This window comes from Octodon degus, unplaced genomic scaffold (assembly GCF_000260255.1).
Source record: "Octodon degus isolate 3935 unplaced genomic scaffold, OctDeg1.0 scaffold00098, whole genome shotgun sequence".
Lineage (NCBI taxonomy): Eukaryota > Metazoa > Chordata > Mammalia > Rodentia > Octodontidae > Octodon > Octodon degus.
This window is the reverse complement of record NW_004524674.1, coordinates 6498162-6507540: the sequence shown is the minus strand read 5'-3', so window position 1 is coordinate 6507540 and position 9379 is coordinate 6498162. Positions and strand designations below refer to the sequence as shown.

Sequence of the window (9379 nt, the reverse complement as noted above, 5' to 3'; positions counted from 1 at the left end):
ATCCAATATAGTCCAGTAGTCCATAATAGTCATGGGTTATCTGTAGGACTGGCAATGTCAGAAGTTGTTGACTTGAGCCTTTATAGCTCAGCATATTAATATGGCTTTATTTTTTATACCTCGTTTTTATACTTTTCTACTGGATGGTTAAGACCAAGATAAAGCAAGACCTATATAACAAAAAAATGTAACTTTTGTATCTGACAGACCAAAAAATTAAAGAAAAAGAAGGACCACAAGGATAGCCAACATTTTGGACCTAGCTCTTCAAGGTCAGTGAGGACTCAGGACATGTAGCTCAGTGGTGTCCCAAATTTTCTGATCAAGGAGATTATGGGGCCACAGAGGAAAGTGATTGATGATGTACAGTGTGCCTAAGGAGAGTCACCTGTAGAGAAAACATTCCCTCAGGCTTTCACAGAGAGCAAATCGGTCAAGCAATGGCCATGACTCATCCACATGGCTGATACTGACAAAAGATCTACGAACTGCTATACAGAGTTTCAGTGTAAATCCTGAGGGGATTTGACTGTCCCTGGCTTTTCTTCCTGCCTCTTTGACCAGTTTTGTTGCTCTTCCTTGCTGGGTGAAGGTGACAAAGGGTGAGATAGAAGAAGGTTTCAGAAGAGAATCTTACAGCCTAGAGTGTTAAACTACATTCCTAGGGCTAGTCAAATAGCTCAGCGGATTAAAGTACCTTCTTAGGGAGGGGTTCAATTCCCCAGCATGCTATGCTGGCCTCACCCCTGGGGCATGCTGAGATGGTGATTAAGACTGGGTGTGGTGATGCATGCCTGTAATCCCAGCTGTTTGGGAGGCTGAACACAGGCGGATCACTATAAGACCGATCCATGTAATGAGACCCTGTAGACCCTTACTAAAAAATATTTTTAAAAAAGAAAGAAAGAAAGTGACAGGGAGCCACTGAAGGTTGTAGCAAGTATGTATACCATCAGATTTGCATTTCTCTAGCAGAAAGAGCCCCTCAGCTGTGGGGGAAAGCGGGACTAAAAGGGGACCTTGGGCTCTTGCACTATTTCAGGAGAAAGACCACGGGGGCCTTCTGAGGCAGTGACAGCCACAGATGTGGGAAAAAGTACGTCACTCATGACATAGTGACAGGACTTTGGGCAGTTCAGATGCAGCAGGTGAGGAAGGGGGAGGTGTCTATCTGGAAGTGAGAAACAGTGGGGAAATGGGGAGCTTGGTTAATTTCTTGGATTGGAGATGCTAGAAGGGTACCTGGCAGATGATGTCTGGGGTGGGGGACGGTGACAAGTCTGGTGCTGAGAAGAGAGGAGCAAGGTTAGGGCTCCTGCAGCACCGCCATGTCAGCAGCAGGGTGGGTCCCTGGGGAGTGCCCGTCCTGCCTGATGAGGTCGGTTGCACCAGATCAGAATACAGAACCTGCAGTGGCTGCGGGTGACCACAGAGCTTTAAAAAGCAGCTTCGCAGCAGGATGTGTCTGGGAGGAGTTCTGAGGGCCACTGGAAGGGGAAGGAAGGGGAGGGACAGCACTGGCCTGTGAAGCACTGGCTCCTCTCTGCAGGTCTGGAGCCAACAGTCAGGCCTAAGGACCAGTGCTGGGGCTCCCCCCAGACAGCTGGCTCCCTGGGACTGCTGGCCTTGTGGGGCAGGGCTGTGGGGAAGCTCCTCCGCCAGAAGACTCAGGGAGCTGAGAAGCTGTAGCCAAACCAAGGTAGGTGCTGGCTAAGAGTCGGTCTCTAAGGAGGGATCCAGGAGAAATCGGAGCAGAGCAAAAAGCAGGCAGATGGGTTGGGGAGGAGGGATGCTGGAGGGACAGCCTCGGAGGAGCCAGTCTTCCTAAGCAGAGCTACCCAAGGCTGCAGCTCCCAGGACTATTCGGCATAGTTATGATAGTTCAACCCATCTTCATTTAATGAAAAGAGTTAAGGCCCTGTAAGGGAGTCTCTTCTTTCTTCTCCTTGAATGCTATACATGCCCGTGCTAATAAAGCTAACCACCCTTGCTCCTGATGTAGCATACCCTTGCGATCCCATTTGATTCTCACTAGCAATTAGAAGTGTTTTCATACCCATTTTATAGGTCTGGAGACTTGAGGCTTAGAGAAGCAAAGCAACTTGCCAGAGATTGCAGGGTAGGTAGACCAGCAGGACTCAGAGTGCATCTTTGGGGTCCTTGTCTACGACCCTTCTGGGACATCACCTGTCCATCCCTCTCCTGGATCGAACGGCCTGGCTAGTTCTGTGTACACTAGGGCTTCAGCAGCTTCCCTGTGTGCAGAAAGTGGCAGAGGCCTGATCTCTGTTCTTGAGGAGCTGATCATCTGCCTTGGGAGCAGAGGCACAGGTGTGGCCTGGGGTGCCCAGGGAGATGGGCTGTGTGGTTGGAGTGGGAGAGGGATGTCATACCCATGCAGGATCAGGGAGGACTCTGGGGACAGTGGCACTTGAGCTGAGACTTCAGGGAGCCCAGGGCCTGGAGTGCAAAAATGAGGCAACAGGCAGCCCAGTGGAGGCAGCAGGGCCCCCAAGCCCAGAGGCAGGAAAGGAGGTACAAAAGGCAGGATTTGGATGAACAGCAAAGGCTCCTTTTGTCTGCTATGCTGCAGAGTTTGGGGAGCACTGTCTGCCACCAGCCTGCCCATCCCCTCATTAGCCCTAGGTGTTTTTCAGACATTACTTCCTTTTGTCCTTTGAGACAGATGCTGCTATCAGGTTTTCTTTAAAGATAAGGAAACAAGGCCCAAAGGTTTTCAGCAACTGGCCAGAGAGGCTCGAGGCTCGATCCACAGAGCAGGTTGGATCCAAAGCAACATAGCAGGGGGCCCTGTGTCACCCGCCTCTCACTAGGGCTTGCTCTGCTGCCCTCTCCCACGCACCCTCGCTGTTTCCAGAGAGCAACCTGGGGCTGGCATGGGGGATAGGAGTGCCAGAATGTCCCCCTGCTGTCCGCCTCCTTGGATCCTATCCTGGTAGGCTCCTGCCCCAGGAACAATGCTTCCACTGCCGAGCTCCTTCCCTCCAGGTGTTTCCTTCCTGTCCAGGAGCAGACTCAGCTGAGAAAACCAGGGCCAGCCAGGAAAGCAGGGCTCCCCTCCCCCTTCTCCAGAAAACTGTGACTCCTTCTGGGCCTCCTGGGGGTGAGGCTGAGGGGTCTCCTCAAAACTCAGAACTCTGTCACCTACTCCCCACATCTGGGAGTTCATAAACCCCGTGCTCCCAACCCCTCGTCTAGCGCGTCTGTCTGCCCTGGAGCTCTGGAGTGAGGTCTTTCTGTGAAAGAGGCAGGTGACAAGTGACACAAGTCACTTCTGCACTGCATGGTGAGCAGGACAGGAGGGAGGCCTAAGTGCGGGCCCTGAAGCTCCCTGACTTCTCGGTATTGCTCCTTCCTGCTCTCCTCTCGCTTAATTCTCCATCAGACGCCCCCGAGATGATGTCTCTGCTGTTTTCTTTGCTGGGGCTATTTCTCCTGCAGGTAGGGCACGGCTCTCTGCTGCATCTTTCAAGTTTCTACTCCAAGTCACGTACCCCGACCCCTAGCAGCCATCACCTTATAAAATCACACATGATGTGTAGGAGGTGGGGAGATGTTGGTTGAAGGATACAGTCTTATTTGTGAGGAATAAGAAGTTATTCGAGATATTTTGCACAGCATGGTGACCATCGTAATAATGCTGTCTTGTATATGTATGGTCCCCAAATTACAATGACCCAACTTAGGATATTTTGGCTTTACGACAGTACCAATGCATACCCACACAGCCACTTTGTTTATCTCTTTTGAGATAGTACTGAGTTCTGCGAGATATTCAATACTGTATTATAGAAAAGCCTTCATGTGGTCTGGAGAGATGGCTCAGCGGTCTAAACACCTGCATGGCAAGTGCAAGGACCTGGGTTCGATCCCCAGTACAGCATGTTGTGCTGCCATGTGCGGCACTGGTCACTAAAACCGCACGCCTCTGTGATCCCAATGCTGGGGAGGTTGAGACCAGAGGATCACTATGAGTGTGAACCCGTGTCAATTAACTAATTATTTAAGAAAAACCTGACCTAGTCATAATGTGTGCAAAGAAATACCACGAAGTCAGCCAGGTCGGGCAACAGAGTGAGACCTTGTTGCAAAGGAAAAAACAAGAAAAATTAGGTAAAATGATGAATATGTTAATTAGATTGGTTTCATGATTCAATACTGCATACATATATTATGACATGACTCTGTCCCCCATGAATATATTCATTTTTTTAAAAATGTATTTGGTACAAGGACTCACTATGCAGCTCAGACTCAGTGATTCTCCTGTCTTCAGCCTTCCCAGTGCTAGGATTACAGGTGTGTGCCACCACACCTGGTCTCAATGGCCAGCTCAGTGAACCCCCGGGAGCAGGGCCTGCACAGCATGTGGTGCCTGTGATCAAACCCCAGTCCCTGTGCTTGCCTAAGCAGGTGCTTAGTCTGCTGAGCTATCTCATTGGCCCTATATACAAAATTTTTTAAATATAAAATAAACGCCAAATATCCCTCCCCAACTCTGGAACTTCTCATTCCCCTTCCCAACTTTTTAGAAATAGTATTTATCATCCTCTAATATGCAATTTAAATATTTGGCTTATTGCCCAACCCCTCCCTTCCTGGTACACACCCTCTGGCCTGCAAACAACCTCTGAGGACAGGCATGCTTGTCTGTCCTTCTATCCCCAAGTCTAGAGCCATCTCTAACATATAGAAGGTGCTCAACAAATATTTGTTGAATGAATAGGTGAATTCATCCAGTTATTTAGTCTCCAGTTGGAAATCCGGCTTTCCTACCTTTTTCTGCTATAGCATCTGGAATATGGCTGAGAGCCACTGTAGAAGTGAGCTGGTGAATGATGGTGCAGGCCATGACATGACTCTGTACCCCATGACTCTGCACCCCATGACTCTGTACCACACAGGCAAGAGAGGCCTGTGTGAGGCCGCGCTCCGGGGTAGCCAGCCTTCATCCCCATCCCTGCTTCCCAAGGTCCTCCTGCCTGTGGACAGAGGCTGCTGCTGCCTTTCCTGTGGTGCTGTCCTGTGGTTCCTGGGGCAGCTGGGAGAGGGTAGGGTATGTGGATGGGCTCCAGCAGGTCCTGAGATCTGTCAGTACTGCGTCCATCATTTCGCTGCACCAAAGCAGCAGACATTGTCGCCTGCGCTATCTGTGAAGGGGCCTGAGACAGATCCCTCACCACGGGCGATGGAGTGGCCACCAGCTGAGTGTGGCAACACACAGCGTCCTTCTTGCCATGGTTTCTGTCTCCCTCCTTCCTCTGCGACTGCTGTCTTCTTAGGCAGGATGCTGAGCACCACCATGCTTGTAATCTCTGTTTCCCTTGGCTGTACTAATGCACCAGGCAGCCTTGCATCTGTCCTCTAACTTGGGAGTGGCTTGGAGACAGAGACTCTGTCTTGCCTTCTTATGAGCAACCGACATTCATTCATTCATTCATTCATTCATTCATTCAATAATATTAATTGAGAGTTTCCTGTGTGGCACAAACAATGTCAGGGTGTGGTGTTACAGGAGTCATACCTTGAAGTCTTACCTTGACTTCATTCCCATGAAGTCATGCATTGTCTTCATGGGATTGCATTCAAGTGTGGACAAGGAATCAGTCAGCAAACACAATACAGTGCATCAGGTGCTGTGGAAAACTACAGAGATGGACCAAAACTGTTTACTGAATGACTTATAGGGCTCCATGGGGAACGCTAATGCCCAGCTCATATCAGGCCTTCTGCAACTGACTCTTCTCTTTGAGAGCTAGAACTTGAACCATAATGTAACTTTCAGTTGGCCAGTGAGTCTGTCTTCAGGAACACAACAGGTAGCATAAATCGTGACCCAAGCAAGGTGACAGTGCCCATGCTGTGGACACCAACACAGCTCTATGTTCTGGATGCAGAGGATGAGAACCTGGGAATCCTATAGCTCTTCAACAGGGGCAACTGTTCTTCAGTGCTCTGATTATTACCATGTGGAGCTGCAGACTCAGTGTTGCCCAGCCTCTCAGTTACCATAAATAAAAGTTTAAATTTTGAATTGTATGTGAAATCTGACTTTTCAATGTTGACCACAGATTTGGGTGTCCAAAATCTGTAGGGTTCTGCATGAACTGTATGCTGACTAACACAGAGGAACAGATGTACCAGAGGATGGGTGGAAGGATGTTTGCTTTTCCTTATACAGTCATGGGGGCTTTTAGGGTTTTACCATATGCATGGCTTTTAAAGTGCATTTTAACCTGTGCTCAGCAGGGTGCAGTCTCCAGAGTTCCTTCATGAAAATCTGTGAAATAGGAAGTATTATGATTGCATTAGTCAGGGTGCTCCAGAGCAGCAACACCATGAGAAGACAGAGATCACAGAGGCTGAGAAGGCCCAAGAGAGCTCATGGTGTAGTTCCCGCCCAAGCCCAAAGGCCTGAGAACCAGAAGAGCCAATGCTGTGAGATTCTATGTGGCTGAAGGCCTAGAAGCCCAAGACACTGATGCCCCAGAGCAGAGAAGTAGAAAAGCTCGTAGAGAGAACAAGTCCACCCCACCTCTGCCCTCTTGTCCACTCAGACTCTCAAAGCTTGAATGGTAAACCACCCCCCCCCATGCTGGTAAGGCAGAGCTTCTTTAGTCAATCCCTAACTCCAGTGCTAATTTCTTCTAGAGGCTTTGCTAGAGTGCTGATATTGAACATACCCCAAAGGCCTCTGGGATAAAGACCTGGTCCCTGGGGTGGCACTACTGGGAGGTGATAGGGCCCAGTGGGAGTTCTTGAGGTCACTGTGGGTGTACCTTTAAAAGGGCTGTGGAACCCTGGCCCCCTCTTCTTTGTCCTTCACTCTCTGACTTGTGAAATAGGTGGGTTTGCTCCACTCTGTACTCCTGTCATGTCGTGCTACCTCACCACAGGTTCTAAGCAAAGGGTCATTGGGTGGGCTGAAACTTCTAAAACTGTGAGACAGAATAAACCTGTCCTTTTTAAAGATAATTATCTCAGGTATTTCATTATAGTAATGAAAGGCTGACTAACACACAACTGCCCAGACATACCCGGAAGTAGTGCCTTATCAGGTATTTTGGCATTCCCTTGTTCTGAACAAATTGACACATGAAATTAACCACCACAGCCAGGTGTGACGCTGCATGCTTATAATTCCAGGGTCTTGGGAGGCTTAGTTAGGAGGATGGCAAGTTTGAAGTGAGCCAAGGCAACTTAGCAACTAGGGAGGCCATATCTCAAAATAAAAAATGAAAATGCCTGGGGATGTAGGTTAGTGGTAGAGTTCTGGGTCCCACACACATGCACACACACACTCTCTACCAGTAGATGCTCTGAGTCGAGGGATGGAAGCTGCATGCTGCTGTTGTGGTTTCTCAGGCTGCAGTTATGTATTTCACATTCAAAGTGAGCATATATGTTTATCTGGCTTCCCAGCCTTTCACCAATTGGAATCTGGGAAGAAGAGCAGAGATGCTTCAGGCAAGGCTGCAGCCAATTCAGAGGACACTTCATCCAAATCAGAAAGGGGCACCCTCTGCACAGACAGACCCCAGCCACTGTCTCTTTGGAGGGGTGGAATACAAAACCTCCCCTCCACTGGCTCAGTCAAAAGGGCCAGTGAAGTGCTGGGCAGAGTTTCACACTTGCTCCCTATGCACAGGGGGCAGTCGGCAGTGCTGAAGTGAAAATTCCAACCCTACAGGTGAAAGAGTGAGAGGCATTCCGTGGTAGAGGGCTCCTGTCCTCTCCTATGAAAGGCGCTCCAGTCTTCCCTGTGTTATGGATGCAGCACACAAGAGCGCCCAGGAAGATACTTTGGGGAAATCATTTGGGGGCGTGGTTTGGCATTTAAGATGATGAGTTGTATTCTGCTTCTCACTCTGGAAGTGAAGACACACGAGAAGCTGATGTTGAGAACCAGCTGGGTTCTGCTTGCTTCCATTTCCTGTCTCCATGCAAGCTGGCCCCTCGTGGTCAACAGCCCCAAAGGACAGGAAATAAGGCTGCAGAGGTCCACTGTGGGAGGAGCAAGACAGTGGCTCATGACTTCCCCAGCACCTGCACAAATATATCCAAGTGCTGGGTAGATGTTTGAGGAGTGTGTGAGTGAATGGATGGACAAATGAATGGACCAACAGAAGGCTTTCTGAAAAGTCAGGAGCCCTTACGTTAGAGATTGTTAAGGCTTTTTACAATTTTACATACAATTGAAAATTAGCTCAGAAACATCTTCACCTATCCCCAATGGCTCCTTAGCTGTGCACTTCTCTTTTAGTCTTTGTCTGTCTGATCCCACTGTAGAGAAATTTATTCATGTATTTATTAGGCAGAGGGACCTTTGTGAGGTTTGGAGGGAAGAGAGGAAGGGGTGCAGAAGGCAATCATCTCAGGGTGAGACTTGAGCTCTAGCCCTGGTTCCATTATTCAGGAGCTGTGTGATTTTTGGCAAGATTCTTCACCTGTCTCCATTCACTAAATATCTGCAGCGTGCTCACTGCCTCGGAGAGCCAGCGCTGCCCTAGGTCGTGGGCATGCTGCTGCAGACAAGGCGCAGCAGGACCCGGTGTTGACGGAGTGTGAATTCTAATCATTAGACAAGAAAACTTACCGGGACCCAGAGCAATTCCCAATACAACCGAGGCTGTGAATTGAATCAAAGCAAAGCAAGAGCATGTGTGACTGCAGAGGCCATTCTTGGGCAGGGCAGTCAGGAAAGGTCTTTCGGAGGGGGGGACGGTTACAGTGAGACCTGCACGCTGTGAAGGAGGCAGCAGTGAGGAAAGCTTCAGGACAGTGCTCCAGGAAGAGGCACGCTGAGCTTCATGAGCTGGGGCGACCCAGTGAGTGACAGCACGGGGAAGGGAGAGGGTGAGCAAGGGCAAGTGAGGCTGGACTGGGCCTCGCAGCCACATCTGGCCAGCTTATAGGTAGGACGCAAAGTGTGTCTTTACTAGAAGACCTAGGAGAACCCATTGGAGGGCTTAAGTCAGAGAATGGGTTTCAGGAGAAAAACTTAAGCTGCATGACCTAGTGGGGGACCTGCAAGAGCTGATGGTGTCTTGACACAGTGAGTTGGGGTAAGATTGATATTATTCCTCACATCCAGATAATAGAGGAGGACCTGGGAACCCTGGCTTCCTAGGTGCTGTGTGAAAATCTTCTCCTGGCCTCCCTCCCCCACTAGTAAATGTGGGGTTAGGACCTAACTCTACCCTGTGGGGACTCTGAGCATACTATGTGGCCATTTTTAGCTCCTTCACATAGAGTGGGAATGCCCCAGGTCAACCACAGTCTTTCACTCATGGTCAGATTTTCACAGCTCCTCTCTCTCTCTCTCTCTCTCTCTCTCTCTCTCTCTCTCTCTCTCTCT

General features: G+C 49.5%; 1 protein-coding gene across 3 annotated transcripts in view; it reads left to right on the top strand.

The window, feature by feature from the left end:
• The first annotated feature begins 1568 nt into the window (after nt 1-1568).
• The window catches only part of Pik3r6 (phosphoinositide-3-kinase regulatory subunit 6), a 60334-nt gene continuing 52523 nt past the window's right edge, over nt 1569-9379 (top strand). For all 3 annotated transcript variants that reach the window (XM_023723484.1, XM_023723483.1, XM_023723485.1), the window contains exon 1: nt 1569-1699. The gene's annotated coding sequence lies outside the window, so the exon portion shown is untranslated. The remainder of the gene's footprint in view (nt 1700-9379) is intronic.